General features: G+C 35.8%; 1 protein-coding gene across 4 annotated transcripts in view; it reads right to left on the bottom strand.

The window, feature by feature from the left end:
- Positions 1 to 19,866, bottom strand: part of Tank (TRAF family member associated NFKB activator) — a 98,075-nt gene that overhangs the window by 70,421 nt on the left and 7,788 nt on the right. For 3 of the 4 annotated variants that reach the window (XM_063259153.1, XM_063259155.1, XM_063259156.1), the window contains exon 1: positions 8,937 to 9,078. The exons of the other annotated variant lie outside the window; for it this stretch is intronic. The gene's annotated coding sequence lies outside the window, so the exon portion shown is untranslated. Of the gene's footprint in view, positions 1 to 8,936; positions 9,079 to 19,866 lie in introns of those variants that run through there. 4 annotated transcript variants of the gene reach the window in all.

Genomic DNA, 19,866 nt, shown 5'->3' with positions numbered 1-19,866 from the left:
TTTGTATCACTGAAAGCTCTAAAAGGTTTGCCATCACTAGACTAGAGATTGAAAATTAACGAACATATAACCTAAGTCTAAAAGGTTTGTTTTCATTTGTATAGAGACTGCTATTCTTGCGTGTTCCAATTCCCCTCAACTTACTTGGAAAAGGGTCAAATACTGCACCTAGACTAAAAGATTCTGCATATTAACCACTCACTCACCTGAAAGGCTGTTCACATAATTCATAATTCTGATTCTGAAGATTTTTGTTATCTAGATTAATAGCTTCCTCTTGCCCTTTACTCATGTCTCAAAATCATGGCAGCAGGGCAGAAATGGCATCCACAGAATAAATCCTACAGGAACTAAAATTTGGCTAGACATAACTGAATACACATGAGTTAAAACTGTACAGTAGGGGCTGGGGATTTAGCTCAGCGGCATAAGTGCCTGCCTTGCAAGCAGGCAGTCGTGAGTTCGATCCCTGGTACCGATAAAAATGAAAAAGACCAAAAAAAAAAAAAAAAAAAAAAAAAACTGTACAGTAGTACTTATGCTTGTACGGTGTTAGAAAACAAAAAAGCATAAATAGCAGTAATGTCTAATTAATTAACACTGCATCAGAATAGTGAAGTTTTATATCAATAGACTTTCTGTTGATCCATTATGCAAAAGTTAATAGACATTAATAGACATTAATAGATTTTAAAAAGTACAGAATCTTCATTAAAGGGTAGGCCCCATCTGTGTCAGTAATTATTTTTGCTACATTAATCAATCATAAACTAAAATAATCAAATACATAATGCCTACATTTCACTGAAAACAACACTATTAGTATCCAAAGGTATCCTTCATAGTTCACAGATATGTACTGCTAAGTTATATTACTTACCTAGTCATATTCTTGAAAGTTTAGATAATCATTTATAAAAGTTAATAATTCTACCAAAGATTATTTAACCTTATTACCAATATAGTAACAAATTATTAGCATCATAAAAAGGTGGACTTTGTTTAGATATATTCCTTAGAACCAGCCCTCTTCCATTTATATGTACAGCACACACCACACATGCTCTAACCTATGCTCTTCCCTTTGTATTTAAGAAAGTAAAGCATGTTAAGCATGTGTTATTTTCTCACCTGCTCATTATGAAACCCATTGTGGGATTTAGCTATAATACAATGTTGGCTTAGTTATTACTTGTTAAGTAAGAAATTTCCCAGCAAAACTGGCATGCTAGTGGCAACAAGGCAAAACTGATGCTATCCTAGTTGAGTTTCACTCTTGGTTTCTTTCAGAGTACAGAAAAACTTGTCCATGTGGATGCAGGATCCTTTCTTTTGTAAGAGAAGATGAGAGAAAGACTAGCAAAGCATTTTACTTAGCAGTCTATGTAACTACAGAATTTTTTGATGACAATTTAAAAAAAGGTATAGAGATGTTTGTTTCTGTGTATGTTGTGTACATTTTGTACAATCACCAGGATGAGTAAAGCAGTTCTTCATGCTCCTAGCATTATTGGTGTCCTGATTCTTTTATTTATTTGGATTTACTCTAAGGAGTTTTTATTTAAATTCTGGACCAATTTGCTCAGACATAGGTGATATCATGATTGAATTCTTTCAGCTTTTCAAAAATATAGTTTTCATGCTGTTTAAACTATAGAGCCTATTTTTTTTTTTTTTTTATCGGTACCAGGGATTGAACTCATGACCACATGCTTGCAAGGCAGGCACTTTTGCCGCTGAGCTAAATCCCTAGCCCCTAGAGCGTATCTTTTAAGAAACCAGGATAACCTTGACAAAAGACAAAGATAAACTTCAATTACTGATTTTAAATAAAGATGTTACTAAAAAGGAACCAATATATGCTTAAATATTTTACTATGACCAAATTAGATTTGATTGTAAACTAAAAATATACTAAAATGATATATCATACTAATAGAGCAAAGAAAAAAAGCTCATATGATAAGTTATAAGAGATGTAAAACAATACAATTTAATTTCTATTATCTATTTAAAAAGTTCTGGGGGCTGGGGATATAGCTCAGTGGCACAGTGCTGCCTGCCTGGCAACCATGAGGTTGCAAGTTCAATCCCCAGTACCAAAAAAAAAAAACAAAACAAAACAAAAAACAACAAAGCTTTAAAAAGTTTGAGATTGTCTCAATAGAATAAGAGACAAATTCCAAATGAACACTCAATATCTATTATTTAAAACTGTTTTTGAAGTGCTAGCCATCTAAACAGATTTCTATGCCTACCAAAAATCAACTTTGCCAACAATCCAAACATTGATTCTCTGTAAAAATTCTAATAAGCTAGAAATGGTAAAAGAAACTTTCAAGGCAGGGCCAGCAACCCAGGTGAGCCCGTTGCAGGCAGGACCAGCAGCCCAGCAGCAAGAGAAAGTCTGAAGCAGCAGTGAGAATAGGAAACACTGTTTCCCAAGGGTCCAGACAGAGCCGGTGGTTGGTGGTTGCTGAGTGAAGCAAACTTGTGCTGTGCTCTGTCACATGGACAAAAGGAAGGGAAGCATGCAGCGAGGGCTGCCATTTTATGTCAAAGGATGCTGGGAGAACACCAGCAGCAGAACAATTACAGCTCAATTAATTGCCAAAATCCAAGAGTAAAATGAGGGAAGAGCCATCAAATCACAGTTATCTGTTGGCAGGTGAGAAGCAGGTTAGGGGGAATTTTGTTGAGGTAGGAGCTGGGACCACCTAGACACCACTTGTGTGGCCATGAAAAGCCAGTTTTAGCTCCCAACAAAAAGGACTGGAAGTGTATGCCCTGGTCTGTGACCAGCAGAGTGGCTTTGGTCCAGCATAGGCTGACAAGCAGTTTTGGTGTGCAATGGTACAGGGGTAGTACTGTACCCTGCCCAAAGACCTGCATGCAGGAGAAGTCAGTGGTGTGAACAGAGGAAGTTGTGCAAGGTCCACGAAGAGCCAACTATACAAAGTCTGGAAGCAACTGTGGGCTTTCCCTAACCAAGGGTGCCACAGCAACTGAGACAGTGTTGTAGAGATAATCATAGTAAGGAGAAGTAGACATCCAGTATGTTGTTGGCTTCAGACCATTCACAGTCCTTATATCCAGAGGCCAAGATCAGCCCCATACCAAGCACAAATTCTATGGTAACTTAGTGGGATTAAACAGCACATTTCTGAGATCCGACTTAAACAGAAATACAACCTGGACACCATAGGAATTTTTTCATTTTTCTTTTTATTTATTTGTGTGATTGGTTTTCATTTTTCTGTCTAGTTGGGTTTCTGTTTTTCATTTTTGTTTGTTTGTTTTGAATATTTAGGTTTCTTACCACCTTTCTTTTTGCTTTCTTCTATTTGTCTTTTCTCTTTTTCCTCAACTATCTCTCTTGATTTTATATTTTCATATGAGTAAACACTGTCTCTTCTATTTCTATATTGCTTCAATATTCTTTTGCTCTTTCCTTTCTCTCCTGTGCTCTCCAGTTTCCCAAAACTTGGGTGAACATCCACTGCCCTCCAGCCTTGCTTCTAAAATATTTGCCCTCATTCGTCTCTCTGTTTTGACCCTACCTCTCTTTAGCTCTCTGCCATCTCCCAGGGTAAAATCCTCTACTAATGGGGAACTCAATGCATACGAGTCTTTGTTATATGTTAGATTTATTTTGTTATATAACCATACAAGTTGTTCCTATTATTAAAGGTATCAAGTTAATAGTTATTACGGTTTGTCAGTAGCTAGGTTTTGCTTGATGCTATTGTTATTTCTAACTATAGTACTTTAGTCAGGATGTCACACTTGCTGTAATAAGTTTGTCTCCTTTGTATGACAACACTATGATAGCCTGAATCATAACCATTACCATAGTTCAGTACCAAAAGACAGGGTGTTGAGCCAAACAGATAGCAACTTCTCACCCTTAACAAATTGAAAAGGTAGGTTCTTGGGATAGACACAAAGATTAAGAACCACATATAGCAAGAAGATATCTCTGAGGAATAGACATTTCCTAGGGAAGCATCAATACTAGTGATAACGCTACCTACCATAAGAAATTTATAAGTATTCACACAGAAAAAAAAAATAATAAAAAAATAGAAAATGACAAGATGCAGAAGCAAAATGCAGCCCCAGACTTCCAGCCCAATCAAGTCAAGTCTAGAGCACAATGAGATAGAAGAAATTAGAAGTCACCCACTGGAACTATCATTTCTGAAATGATAGAAGTAGAAATAAAAAAAAAAAAAAAAGAAAGAAAGAAAAAAAGGATGAGGCTACAGAAAAAAACTTCTAAAAAGGAAAGAATGATCAAAATGAAAGATGAGAGTAGACACAGATTTTAAAAAATACAGGAGCTTAGAAAAACAATGGAAACCATGAATCCTCAACTTGAAAAGAAATGGAATTCATGAAACAGATCTAGAGAGAAATCCAGGAGATTAAAAATTCCACCAAAAGTATATGCAACAGATTGAACAAAGGCAAGGATAAAGTATCAAATCTAGAAGACAAGATTCCGGCTAGCAACCACAAAGAAAGATATATTAAAAATAGCAAGGTACCATGAAAAATCAATTGAACAGCTGCAAGATAAAGCAAAGGAAAACAGTGTAAGATTGATCAGAGTCAATGAGAAACCCAAAAATAGTGCAAATGCTATATACAAAAATCTTCAAAGAATGGCAGAAAATTTTCCAAACAAGAATAAAGAATTAGACACCCAATAAGTGAATCAGACAGAACACCAAATAGCCACGATCAAAATAAACCTATACCAATTCATATAATAAGATCCCAGAAATACAGCATAAGGACAGAATGTTAAAAGTGGTTAGAGAAAAGAAACAAATCATCCAATAAAGAAAAGCCCATCAGAAACTCAGCACAAACCCTCAAATTAAGGAGAACTTGGGAGTTCTCCTAAAGGAAAACAACCTCCAACCTGAACTGATGCACACTGCAAAACTATCCTTCAAAATCAATGGAGAAATAAGATACTTCCATGACAAAGAACAACTCAAGAAATTCATGACCACCAAAATGGCTCTCCAAAAATTTCTGAAGGCTATTTTAGAAAGAAATAATGAAGACCATAATTCCAAGAACACCAACAGAAAGAAGTCACCAGGCAAGGCAAGCAATTAAACAAGGGGGGAAAAATAAGGAAACAACAACAGGAAAACAGTTTGAAAAGGATGAGCCAATACCTATCAGTTGTAACCATCAATATAAATGATATAAATTCACCAATCAAAAGAATCAGACTGGCAGAATGAATCAAGATGCAAGATCCAACAATATGCTGCATACAACAAACACATTTAACCCAAAAAGAAATTCACAGACTGAAAGTCAAAGATGTAACAACCATATTCCATGTGACAGGAACCTGGAAAAAAAAGCAGGTGAAACTATTCTATTTACAGACAATGTGAACTTCAAGCCAAGACTGATCAAAAGAGACAAAGAAGGTCACTACATACTTGTTAAGGGAAATCCTCAAGAAAAAGAGATAACAGTCATAAATATGTATGCTCCAAATACAGCAGCACCCAACTACATAAGACAAATACTAATGGACATGAAAAACCAAATACACAAGAACACAATTGTAATAGGAAACAAAAACTCCACCAAGAGACTTGCAGACATAACAAATTCAGGAGTATAAGCTGGATAGAGTCAACACTCAAAAGCCAATAGCATTCCTTTTTTTAAGCAACAAACTTACTGAGAGAAATTAGGGAAACCATACTTTGTTCACAATAGCATCCAAAAAATAAAAAAATAAATATTTAGGAATTAGTCTAACAAAAGAAGTAAAAGATCTATGTACTGACAATTACAGTACTCTGAAGAAGAAGACTGAAGAGGATATTAGAAAATGAAAAGATATCCCTTGTTCATGGATAGTTAGAACCAGCATAGTGAACAGGACATCTTCCCAAAATTGTTATATAGATTTAATGCAATTCCAATCAAAACACCATTAGCACACCTCACAGAACTAGAGAAAACATTCCCAAAATTCATTTGGAACCAGAAGAGATCTAGAATAAAAAAGGCAATCTGGGCACAAAGGCAAGATGGGAGCATCAAAATCTTTGATTTCAAATTATACTGCTGTGATCAAACTGCTGTGATAAAAACAAATAGTACTGGGGAAAAAAAAAAAAAAAAAACACACCAGACTGAAGGATCAATGAAACAGATTAACAGATGCAGAAACAATTCCAAACATACTGAGCCACCTTATTTTTTATAAAGGGGCCAAACTCAGTCACTGGAAGAAAGGTATCCTCTTTAATAAATGGTGCTGCAAACAATGGGCTTTCCACCTGCCAAAGACAAAATAAGATCAAGGCTACCACCATACCCTAAATTAAAATTGAAATAGATCAAAGATCTAAGCATTAAGACAGAAACAATAAATCTTCTGGAAAAGAGAATAGGCAGAGACATCCGTGTAGGCAAAGAATTCATGAACAAAACCCAGACTACATGTGATATACTACAAAGAATCAACAACTGGGTTCTCATGCTACTAAAAAGCTTTTGCACAGCAAAAGAAATCACCAAGAGAGTGAAAAGACAACCTACATAGTGGGAAAAAATTTCAGCCAACTGTCCCTCCTTTAAAGCACTAATATCTAGAATATATAAAGAACTGCAAAAACTCAGATGCCTCAGATTTAAAAAGTGAGTAGGGGAATACACACTTCTCGGACAAAGAAATGCAAATGGCAAACAAATATATGAAAAAATGTTCAATATTACTGGTCATTTGAAAATGCAAATTAAAACAACACTGAGATTCCACCTCACTCCACAAAGAATGACTATCATCAAGATATCAACCAACAACCAATGCCAGAGTGACTGCAGGGAAAAGGAACCCTTTTCCACTGTTGGTGGTAATGTAGACTGGTACAACTACTGTAGAAATCAGTGTGGAGATTCCTGAAAAAAATTACAAGTCCCATTTGACTCAGCTATTCTCCTTTTGGGTATCTTACTAGAAGAATTAAAAACATCATACCACAAGAATATATGTGCACCCATGTTTATAGCAGCACAGTTTGTATTTGGAAACAACCCAAATATCCATCAACAGAAGTATGGATAGGGGCTGAGGATTTAGCTCAGCGGCATAAGTACCTGCCTTGCAAGCAGGCGGTCGTGAGTTCGATCCCCGGTACCGATAAAAATGAAAAAGACAAAAAAAAAAAAAAAAAAAAAGAAGTATGGATAAAAAAGATGTGGGTTTTTATGGAGTAGTACTCAACTATAAAGAAGGGACATTTCTAGTAAATGGATACACTTTGAGACCGTAGTTTCATCATAAAATAGTAGTCCTGAAATATTAGAGAATATAATGGTTAAAATTCCCAAAGGATTAGAGATTAATGGTTAAAGTCCCAAAAGGATTACGTTAATGGCACATAAGTTATTTACTTCAATTTTATGTGAAGGACAATGTAGCAATATTTAACAAAATCTTTAAAACATGAAGAGACTAGGGGCTGGGATTTAGCTCAGCGGCATAAGCACCTGCCTTGCAAGCAGAAGTCGGGAGTTCAATCCCCGGTACTGGAAAAAAGGAAAAAAAAAAAAAAAAAAGACCAAAAAAACCCCATGAAGAGATATTTGTGTATAAGCAACATTTAGATCAAAGCGACAGAAAGATCTAAAATAACACATATACATATGAGAAGTTATTATACTAAGGTTAGTTCAAACTTGTTTTCAAACAAGTGATTTTGACAAAGGATTTTGGGAAAAACAGGTACTCATTCATAAAAACAAAGAAAAAACGCCAAATCCTTATCTTATACAGTGTATAAAAATAACTTTGATATTTAACTGAGTAAAGCCCAAAAAATAACGGACAATACAGGAAAAGACTGTAGTAGTTTTGGAGTGGGGACTCTCTTCTTATATGAGATAAAACCTGGGCATTTTAAACCAAAAGGCTGATACAGTTTTTACAACTATCCCTCTCAAAAAGGGGGATAAAATTAAATTTCCAACACCATACAACTTGTCTGCTATCCTTTAAACGTCTATTCCAACCTTGACAGGAAGACAGATCATTTCCTTTTCCTTCAAGTTCACCTCACTTCACCCCCTTTACTACCATTTATCCCTTACGGTACCTTTCCAAAGTGTGAGACACAAAAACGTTTTTTCACTAAGTCGTTTTGCTTTTGTTTGTTACAGCATAACAATAACGTACAACTCTTATGGTTGAGTATCTTCCCCCTTCTTTCCACCCCTCAGTAAGAACAGGTTTTGTGCCTCTAACTTGCTTCTAGCTTAGCAGAGTGGGTAATTCACCGACGTCTAGGCTCTCACTGCGGGCGGGGTTTGCATCTGCTCTTTGTTCCCCGGCCAACAGTCCCCCCCGACCCAGTGGGAAGTTACCTAACTTCTCTCGGACAGGGCTATGATGACAGCCTACAGGAAAGCAGGGAGGAATTGTGCAACCACTTAGGGAAGAACAGAAAGAATCTACAGAGAAATTTTCCAGAGTAGCCAGGAGAATACTTGCTGCAGGGTTGCAGCCTCTCTCCCGCAAGGAAGTCGGGGCCACTCCTCACGGGGTCCACGGCTCAGCCCGACACCACACCGCCCGCTCCCTTGCTTCCCGCCCCCGGAGTCAGGCGGCCGAAAGCCGCCGCCGCGGAGCTGGGCCGGGCGCAGCCCTCGAAGAGCCGGCCGCGGAGGCTGGGTCGGCCTCGCGGCCCACAGAGCCCCTCCGGGCCCCTCGCGAACTGCGACCGTCCGGTCCGGGTCGGCGGACCGCCCGCCTCCGCCGCTTGCTCCTCGGCGTTCCTCCCCGCGGCGCCCAAACTGCCAGCGTGTCCTCTCGGCCACACAGACTAGTCTTCTGTCGTCGCGCTCGACGGATTCAGACGCGCCAACTCGCTCAGGAAGTTTTTACTCACAGCTCAGGGACTCGGCCAAGCTCACACCACAGGTCGCCGGCCCGGCCGGGTGACTGCAACCGGAAGTCGCTTTCCGTTCCAGTTCAGAGGGCAGCGCCTGCGCGCCGCGCCCACAAGGCTCCGCTCTACGCCCGGCCCTGCCCCTGCCCCGCCCGCCCCAGCGGCCTCGCCCAGCCCCGCCCCGTCCTGCCGCGCTGCACCCGCGGTGCCTCTCGGCGAGGACCTCTGCGGCCCCGAGGCCCAGAAGTCAGCTTTAAACTTCACTTGAGAATTTTGCGTAGAATTTTGGCCAAACAATAAGCGATCAGGTCATACATCACCCTGTGTGCAGCACACAAGAATCACAAGAGAAGCTTAACCAGGAGTTCCGCCACCCTGGAGATTCCTAGTCCACGAAACTATGGTGAAGCCCAGGAAGCTGTATTTTCAACCGATCCTCAAGTGAATGTGTTAAGGGTTTAACTTTAGTGTCTACAGTTTGAGAAACTACCTACGCAGATATTTTTTCCCCCAACTAATAATACTTTTCAAAAGAGTTACTTGCTAAAGTTGAATGGCTGCTAAATGAAACTAAAACTTTTATTAGAAATTTTGCCACAAATTAAAACATCCTTATTATTTCATTTCTTAGCTACGCTTGGATATTCTCTGAGATAAAAATTTTAGACAACTATGAGAGATATCTTTTTTTGGGGGGGGTCTTCTTCCTTTTTATCAGTACCAGGGATTGAACTCAAGACTGCCTGCTTGCAAGGCAGGCGCTTATGCCGCTGAGCTAAATCCCCAGCCCCTATGAGGTATCTTTTTCTATTAGAGCAAGAGAATCGGGTTCTGGCTTTTCCAATTTTTCCTTATACTTCCAACCTATTGAAGTTTACAATTATTGTTTTCAGGCCCATAAAATCCAGGTAGAATATCCTGCCTAGTTGACTTGAACATTGGGTTTAATTTTAAAAGCCAAAGGCAAAATATACAATTCAATTGGTCTGTTGTTGTTGGTTTTTTTTTTTTTTAAATACACACTTTTTGTACCTAACATTTGGGCCAATTAAACAGTCTTGCTGTAGATTAAGTAATTGATGTCAACATGAAAGTGCAGTGAAAACACATTCCTTTTTGTAGATCAGTTTTAAAGCCTCTGTCCCTACTCATGTAAGCCTTCCCCATTATCAACATTGCCATTAAGAAAGCTGCTGTGACTATTGTTGTGCTGATTTTGTGTGGAAGTAAATTTGTAGTTTTGTTAGGTAAATACAAATAAATAGAGCAACTATTTCTAAGATGATAATATGTAATCTATTAACTGGTGATTTCTTACTTTTTTTTTTTTTTTTTGTAGTTCTGTATTACGAGTACCCTTACACTGCTTTGTTTTGTTTTGTGTTTTTCTCTTTTTCCTTTTAAATAAAATTAAAAAAAATACAAATAAATAGATTGCTGGATTATATGGTAAGGGTATGTTTAGTTTTTAAGGAACTGCCAAACTGTTTTTCAAAGTGGCTATACCATTTTACACTCCTACTAGCAATGAATGAGAATTCCTACTATTCCTAGTCTTTGCCAGCATTTGGATTTCTCAAAGTTCTGGGTTTGGCCACTCTAATGAGTATGTAATGGTATCTAATCATTTTAATTTGTAATTTCATGATGACATATGGAGTAGAATATCCTTTCATGTGCTTGTTATCTATGTATCTTTTGGGGCAGGTATCTAGAAATGTTTTTGACTCATTTTTTAAATTGGTTGTTTGCCTTCTGACTGTTGAGTTTTAAGTGTTCTTTGTATATATTAAACAATGGGCGTTTATTAGATATATGGCTTGCTTTGTATTCTCTTGACAATATCTGTTGCAGAGCAGTTACTTTTGATTTGAATGATGTACAGTTTATTCAGCACTACTTTTGAGTGAATCAAAGAAGCTGCTTTGAAGTTTTCTGATTAAAACTGTAGAATTTAATAACACATGGAATCTAAGGCTATATGTGCAGGCGCTTTGAAATATTCATAAAAGTTTTGGTAAGGACAGAAAAATATAAATATACAAATTTCTTAACTCTATTTTTCTCCTTTCATTCCTGTGATTTTATAGCTTGAAGAGAAGTGGCTGTGTGTGTCAGATATGAATAAATGCTGGATGGCATTGTTTTGGTAAAACATAGCTTCCTTTTTCTATAGTAATTATGATTATTTTAGAATTAACAGGTGGTATAGTTAATGAAGTTAGGGATAGAGTTTAGATATTTATTTGAGGAATAATCCTTTAAAAGAATGACATAAATTTACTCCAATTTTTCTTGATGTTAATATGCACCTTTGGTCAATTGACAGTGATGTGGCATTCATATTGAGGTGAAATGTGAAGAAAACAGGGAATCAAAGGCTTATTTAAATAAAAAAATTTTGGTACCCATTTAAAAAATTTTAGTATTTTATCGAAAGTTCTGACTATAAGTTTAGGCATAAGATAACTTGCTAATGTAATATAAATACTTGCCACAATTTGGGATGCCAGGTGTGATCTCTGTCAAATCTTTGATGTAAGATATTACTATTAATAGAGTATGGCTGACTTTTGGTGTAAGATGACATATTGACTAGCAGTTGTGTATCAGACTCCTCACCCGTATTGCCTATGAAAAACCATAAAAATACAAGCATTTATAATGCTTTGAGGTACAGAAGGCAGGGCAGATGACTGGGGCCACCATGTGTGGCTGAGCAGGCTATACTTACTTGCCAAAGCTTGTTCCGTTCAGTTTGAGTCTTCTCAAAAGAATACTGTTTTCTACTTCACACAAAGACACTGTAAGAATAGCTATAACTCTGTTGAAAGAAGCTTAGCACCAGAATTTGGTAGAATTTTGCACCCGTTTCAAGAATGGTACAGCTAAAATAAACATACACCTTCTTGTTTCAAGACAAGCCAACTTGGTGACTGAAAGGTATTAAGAAAACTACCTGCTTATGATACTTACTACTGAATTGCACAGTAACTATATCATATATTACCTGCTGTTCCAATGCCACATTTGTACTTTTATTACCTGTTCTGGAGCTATTTACATTTGGAGAATAACAGCAATAGCCCAAGGAGTGGATAGATATGATGCAAGCATGTGAATATGCTTGATTCTTCTTGGAGGTTTAATTTTTCATCCATGATTTGTACCAAGGAAATACCAATACAGTTTCTGATTAACCAAGAATTCTCTTCTTCATAGTGAAACAAGCAATAAAAGTAAGGCAGTAAATGTATGGATCTTACCTCACCCAAACACCTATCAAAGTTTGTAAATATCAAAGTTGATAAATGTCAGTCTCAAGCCAAAAAGTTACTTGTGAAATATATATGTCTATTTGTCTTCCAGCTTAATATCTATGCTAAGGAAATATTAGGAATCACATAGATAATAAAAAGAAGTACCAAGAATCCACATATTCCAATTAATAAGGGTCACATTAGACTTGGAATGGGAAAATACAAGACAAAGTATCTTTTTGAAAAGATTATGTTGTATAAAGAAGAGTCCTAGAAATATAAGGAATGTGAACATTTGGAAAATGGTTTACTAGAAGTAAAAGTAGATGAAATAAATCTGTTCTTTATTTTGTATGAAGAAGAAATACGAGACATGATATTAGATTAAGATAAAGAGGGACTTAGAGGCAGAGAAAAATACAAAGTTGGGTAAGTTAAGGCTGTAAGGATACAACATACAATAGCATAATCAAAATATTATTTGGATATAAGGATGAAATCCATACTTCAGAGTATTAAATCAATGATTAGAATAAAGATGTAAAAAAAACCTCAACATGTGAGTGAAGAGAAAAAACAGGTGAAAACCATTAAGTGAAATAGTGGAAAGATCATGTTTTAACTTCTTCCTGAACAAGAGATGAGGATAAATGGGACAGAAATGTAGCCAAATATGTCAGAAGATATGAAATAATGCTTTGATCCAAGGTAATAACTTTGTTAGAAATAAAAAGATCTTTTGAAATATATTAAAGAACAGAAGCCAAATACTTTGATATATCCTGATAAAATTTCAGTACTAAATGCTGTGTCAACTTATTCACCAAATGTTTGGTGAATACAGTGTGCTCAAAGTTAGGGATAGAGGGGGCCAAGACATAGTCCTATCTTAAAAGAACATTGTGTCAATTATGGTAACCTAGATGCAAGCAGCAAACGATTACTACACAAAGGTGTTGTAATCATGCAATAAAGTTAACTACTAAATACTCTGAAAATACATCACGGAAGTCTGAGCCAAGACCTTGAAAGGGAGAGAAATGGCTTCTTGTATGTGAAATATGAAAACCTCTGTTAAGAATCTAGGTGAAAATAAGTAAATTACTTGACAAGAAAGACACTTTTGACATTAAACTTCAGAAGTTGCATAGATTAGCATCAGTTGCTGGGAAATGTTTGACCCAAAAAGTCTATACCCCACCTAAGTTATTTATTTATATAGGCAAAGGAAAACAATGACATTCTAAGATATCTCAAAGTTCAGAAACTATACCACCATTTTCCAGAACTGGAGATATACTTCACTTATTCAAGAAAGAATTATAATTAAAAAGTCAGGGTAGGTGAAATTTAGACATAACATAAATATTGGAAAATGAAATTTATATATTGGGTTAAACAAAAAATATGATCAAACATTAAACAATGGGAAGTTTTAAAGCAATTTTGAGTTATAAGATTATATATATATATATATATATATATATATATATGATCAGAAGTCGTCTGTTCCTTTTCCACTAGCCAATTGGGACAAATATTGCATCTTCTCCCCTCAAATTTCTCAGTACTTCATTGAGCAAGATGCTTCATTTTTTCAGGAGTTTGAGTCTAAGTGCAGAGTTTAGATTTCATTTGTTTTTCTGTTTGTTTGTGCTTTGTAGGTTTGTTTGGGTTTGATTTGCTGTATTTACATTGCTTGTTGTCTTGTGTGCTTCTTGAATCTGTCTTATATTTGTTAGGAAATTTGGGGAGTTTCTGGCCATTATTTCTTTGATTATTTCTTTTCTCTGGTTCTCTACCTCTTCTGTTTTTGGCATTTCAGTTAGACTGATGCTATCCTGTATGTCTTGAATGTTCTAGGGAGTTTTGCACTGGCTTGATTTTTGTTTATTTGTGTTTTGTTTAAGTATGTTTACTCTTCTTTTTGTGTTTTAAATCTTGTCAGTTTTATTGACCTAACATCAGATTCATTAATTCTTTCTTCAACTCTTACTGTGACCTTACTTTTTACAATTTCTGTAACTTCCATTTGCTTCTTTCTAATAGTATATATTTTCCTACCAAAATTAGTACCAGATTCAACATGTTGTCCACCTTTTCCACTAGAACAGAGATAACCAAACTATGGCATATGGACAAGATCTAGCTAGTAGCCTATTTTTTGTGTGTCCTTTGGATCAGTGGTGTTTACTTTTATAAAGATTTCTTAAGACTTTTCTACAAAAGAATAATTTGTAAAAGAAATCATATGTGACCTACAAAACCTAAAATATTTACTGTCTGGGTCTTCAGACAAGAAGTTTGTCAAACTCTGCTTTAGATCTTTTATCATGTTCATCATTATAAGTTTATACGCTCATCTAGAGAGATACAAAGTCCTATCTAGTGAGTATATGCCTGATGATTATTTTGGCTCTTGGTAGTGAATTATTTTTGCTTATTTTTCTTTGCAAGACAAATATCCAATTATGTTTGTGGGGGCTTAAAGTACTACATCATATTGAATAGCAGTAATGTTTATATGACTGAAAATGTACATTCCTGTCCTTTGCTAAACCTTTTGTGCAGAAAGTCAAATTAATCTGTTCAGAAATTGTATGGGATTCTAAATTTGTTGCTATGGTTACTGCAGATTTTCCTAGCAATACCTTGGGTTTAGGTAGGGGCTGGTACATCAGAATTTATGTTAATAATGGCTCTATTCTACTTTTTTGCTTTCTAATGTGATTATCCTCAGAGGTCTGTCTTATACTCTGGAAATTTTCTTGGGTTTACTTTGATGTTTGTTACTACTCAATGCTTTTTGGTTTGATGGTTAGAGGAAGAGTCTCTCAATCCTCAGATGTAAGTAGATAACAAGTCCCTCAGGTCAGGATGTGGACTTCTTAGCTTCCATGCCCTGCTCCAAGGTGTCTGTCTCAGACCAGCACCTATGCTTTCTCTTTCCCAGAAATAGAAAACTTTTCTGATTCTGTGCCCAGCTATACTTGGTTTTCACTAAGATATTTGTGTTTGTCAAAACTTCTCTCCATTTCTCCTCCATATAAAGATTTTTGTTCTTCAGGAGAAATCAGGAAAATGGTCTGATACAATTTTCTGTCTCTTTCATGGCAACAGTTCTTCCCATCCTTGAGGACTGCACTTGGAGGACACATTCTCAGAATTCTTACCAATCTTCTTTTGCGAGCACCTGCTATGGTATATGGAGAAAAAATCTGCAAGAGTGTGAATTTCCATAACTTCCAGCCCCTTTGGGGCTCTATGCCCTGATACTAGCCCACCTTGTCTCCACTAATTCATATCTGTCACAGGTAAATTCTTCTTACTAGTGTCTGACTGCATGCATCCTACATAAACAAATGCTTCCATCCTATTTATTCCACAGATGCAGTGCTGTGCCTAGCTTTCATGTAGAGAATTGCTTTGAAATCTGTTGTTTGTTGGGCTCAAACTTGCAATTTTCATAGCTGTATTTTTGTTTAAGGGATGGGGATGGTGTTCCATCTAGCTACCTATATTCCTGAGTAGAAACTACAAGTCCAAATACCTCATTTTTCAGGTTGGACATTGTCACAGATTCATAAGATATCAGAGATGTAGTAAGGTTCCCCAAAGACATAGGCAGATGTTTATGTTTTATGCTGTAAAAAGCACTTTTTTAAATTTGGTCCTGAGTGAGCAAGTGCCTCTGTTTATAAGAACCTAATTATTTAATAGGGTCAAGGTTTGAACATGGAAAAACTGTGGCACTAGTACAAAAAAGGGGTCAGAAAAATTTGACTGTTGTTAAAGAGAGAAATTAGAGTGGTGGGGAATGGGATCCAGAATTACATGAGGCCAAAGACTGAAGAAAAATGGAAAGATCATAAATTTTTAAAACTCATAAAATTCAACAAAGCCAAGAATCAGATTTATTGTCACTAAAGAATGAGAGAGTCAGAGAAGTATGAAAATGAGTGACCTGGTTGAAGCACAGTTCTGGAGTTAAATTATTACTTTGGATTTCGGTTTGGCCTCAAGGTTCTAATGAGAAAGTCCATCAAAAACCAAAAGGAAACATCTGCAAGGGTCACCAATATTGAAATGAATACAAATAAATATTTAGAGTTGGATAATAATAATAGTGAGCTAAGTAGAAGCACAGTCCCCACCATGGCAGGATGGAAGGGTTCCACACCGGAGAAGCACTCCCACAACACAGGGAGTTGCTCTGTATTGCTCCTATTTTTACTTGTAGCTTCCATTATTAATCTTATCTTCCCTTGAATTGCCTGTGCAAGACATTTCAGCGGTCATTTGTTCTACAATATATGTTATGTAAAATAAAACTTCAATAATTTGATCTAAAAATCCACCTATGGGGACATGAGTGACAATGTATTGAACACACTGAGAATAACCCCATGAGGAGACAAATGTCAACACTGCACAATGCTGAACTTACACTCTTCTAACAAGATACTTTCTACAAAAGCTACAAATATACATCAATAAATAAACATTAGTATTACTGAAAACTGAAGAATAATAGATAAACTAGGTTTCTTTTCTTTTCTTTCTTTTTTTTGAGACTGGGTCTTGCTTGGTAGTGCAGGCTGGCCTTGAAATCACTAGGTGGCCCAGGCTGGCCTCAAACTCAGGACAATCCTTCTGCCTCTGCCTCCCAAGTGCAAGAATTACAGGCATGAGCCACCACGCCCATGTTTAAACTAGATTTCATTAAAATTAAAAACATGAGGGGCTGGGGATTTAGCTCAGCGGCATAAGCACCTGCCTTGCAAGCAGGTAGTCATGAGTTCAATTCCTGGTACCGATAAAAAGAAAAAAAAAATTAAAAAGATGTGCATCAAGGGATATCAGAGTAAATAATTACTCAAAATAGGAGCAAATATATGAAAAAACATTTTGTAAAAGATTAATATCCAGAATATGTAAAATTCAACAATAAAAAACAAACCCAGTTTTAAAATGGACAAATACTTAGACATCTCTTCACAGAAGATACACAAATGAGCAAAAAGCACATAAAATGATACCCAATATAAATTATTATGAAAAATGCAAATTATAAGTGTAATAAGATATCATTTCACTTCCATTAACTGGGCTATTTTTAAAAATTAACATAAACAGAACAGTAAGTCTTGGGAAAGATGTACAGAGATAGAATTCTTCTGTATTTCGGTAAACATGTAAAATAATATGGCTTTGGAAGAGAAGGTTAAGTGGTCTCACAAAAAGTTAAACAGAATTACTGTATGATCTACTGATTGCCCTTTAGGAATATACTCCAAAGAACTGAAAACAGTGCTTCAAAGAAATACATTAACAACAATGTTCATGCTGGCATTATTCACAAAAGCCAGAAGGTAGAAACAACTCAAATGATCATCAACAGTTAAATGGATAAACAAATGTGATGAATTAGTATAAGGAAATATTAAACAGCCTTAAAATGGAACAAAATCCTGATTTAAGATACAATGTGGAGAAATCTTGAAAACATCATCATAATTGAAATATTCCAGGCACAAAAGGACAAATATTTTATGATTTCATTTTTATGAAGTATCTAGAATAAGCAAATTTATGGAGACAGAAAATAGAAGTTGTCATGGGCTTGGGAAAAGAGGAAGGAGAATTATTGCTTGATGAGTACAGAGTTTCGGTTTAGGATAATGAAACATTCTGAAACTGGCATAGTAATGATGGTTCCATAACATTAGGAAATTACATAATGCCAATGCACAGCATACTTAAAAATGTTTAATAATTGTGATGTATATAGTTTATGACACTAAAGGAATTAGATAAAAAATTAATAAATCTAAATGCTTAAAGGTAATGTAACAAGTTTTTATTATATTTTTTCATTGTCTTTTTAAGTCTCCTTATGCCACCTTCAAGGTGTATGGTGTAAGTAATTATTTAATACATAATTTAAGAAAGATAATGTGGCCTAAACTTCCTAACTATAGCAACAAAATATCAAGTGGTAGGTGAGACATGGCAGGACATAAAAGTGTTTTATTAATATATTAATTTTCCCATACTCTGTACACATAGAAATAAAAAGTAATATAATCTTTCACTATGATAATTGGAGATTTATTTAGTTTTTAATGTACAGATAATTATAAGTAGTACTAAAACTTTTTTTTTTTTTTTTTTGTCTTTTTCGGTACCAGGGATCGAACTCACGACTGCCTGCTTGCAAGGCAGGCGCTTATGCTGCTGAGCTAAATCCCCAGCCCCTATACTAGAACTTTTTAGAAAAAGAAAGTAAAATACTGCCTCTGTAATAAAGGTATAAAACTGTAATTTCCACCGTTTAATTAACCTGTCAACCAGGGAAATCATGTGAGTGCTCCTCTGTAATATTTTACTCTGTCCCCACTGTCACAATCTGTCCTCTGTGTCACTCTGTTTCCATTGCCACTACTCATTCAAATCACCATCAATTCATAGCATCTTGGCCTCCTAACTGTAGTTACACTCTCTTGTCAAATTTTAATGTTATATTCCTGTATCACTTAAAATCATGCAATGCCTTCCCATCAGCTCACTATAAAACTAAACAATATGCCTTAAATAAGATTTCTTTCTACATTGTTAAAATTAAATCCTGCCTTTTACTCATAATTTTAACTTCTTTCAAAACTTCAAATGCTCCATCTTCTATCCTTTTCTATTTTTGCTAATATTTTCTCTCCTTTGAATATGTTTTTTCTTACATTTTACCTACCTGTTAAGGACTCTTCAGAAAAGTCTTATTCTATGCAAGGTCTCACTTGATTTCCATTCCAGATTACAACTGCAGACTCAGGTATGGACTCTTATTTTAACCTGTTCTTTCTTATTTATGACACTTGAAATTCCAAGATGCATACTTGGATATTTTTGAAGTGAGAATGGCTGTTAAAAATGTGCAATCATGAAGTAGTGGTCATTGCTTTCACAAGGGCAAATTTAAGCTGAGGGAGGCTAAGTTATACGGGTCATGAATAAGATTTCAGCAGTAAAACTGCCTTATTCATTAGTATTGCCATTTACTAAACTGACCAAACTAGGTTAACACTGTGCCTCTGTTTCTTTATCTATAAAATGCTGGGAATCATAAAACTTGTTTCGGAGGTTGTATTTGGGCAATGAAATAATACATAAACAGGACTTAACTTACAGGAAGGATTCAAACAACACTGGCTAACATAAAATATTTCTAAAACCTACTAGATAGTTCTATATATGGTTGATTTTTAATTTAATTGAGTATGACAATCAAGAACAAAAGGAAATCAGAAAAATGATGTGTACACAAAATGATGTGTAGAACAAAAGAGATATAAGTAATAAAATTAGAAATTCTGGAGCTGAATCATATAATAACAAAGAAAATTCATTGGAGAAATTGAAAAGCTTTGGAGCAGGCAGAAGAAAAAGCAGAGAGTATTATGATAGGACAATTAGAATTGCTTGGTTGGAGGAGTAGAAAGAAAAGAAATGACAAAAAGTAAGTGTAATTCAAGGGCCTCATGAAACACTGTCAAACATCAACATATGTTATGGAACTTTTGAAAAACTGAGTGAAAAGAAGCAGAAAAAATATTTAAAGAAAAAATAGCTGAAAACTTTGCAATTTGATAAGAGGCTTAATCTATATTCAAGGA

The sequence above is a fragment of the Cavia porcellus genome, unplaced genomic scaffold (genome assembly GCF_034190915.1).
Source record: "Cavia porcellus strain 051 isolate PalLab524CR breed Dunkin Hartley unplaced genomic scaffold, mCavPor4.1 scaffold_12, whole genome shotgun sequence".
Classification (NCBI taxonomy): Eukaryota; Metazoa; Chordata; class Mammalia; order Rodentia; family Caviidae; genus Cavia; species Cavia porcellus.
The sequence above is the reverse complement of the archived record's forward strand: the minus strand, read 5'-3'. Positions and strand labels throughout refer to the sequence as shown.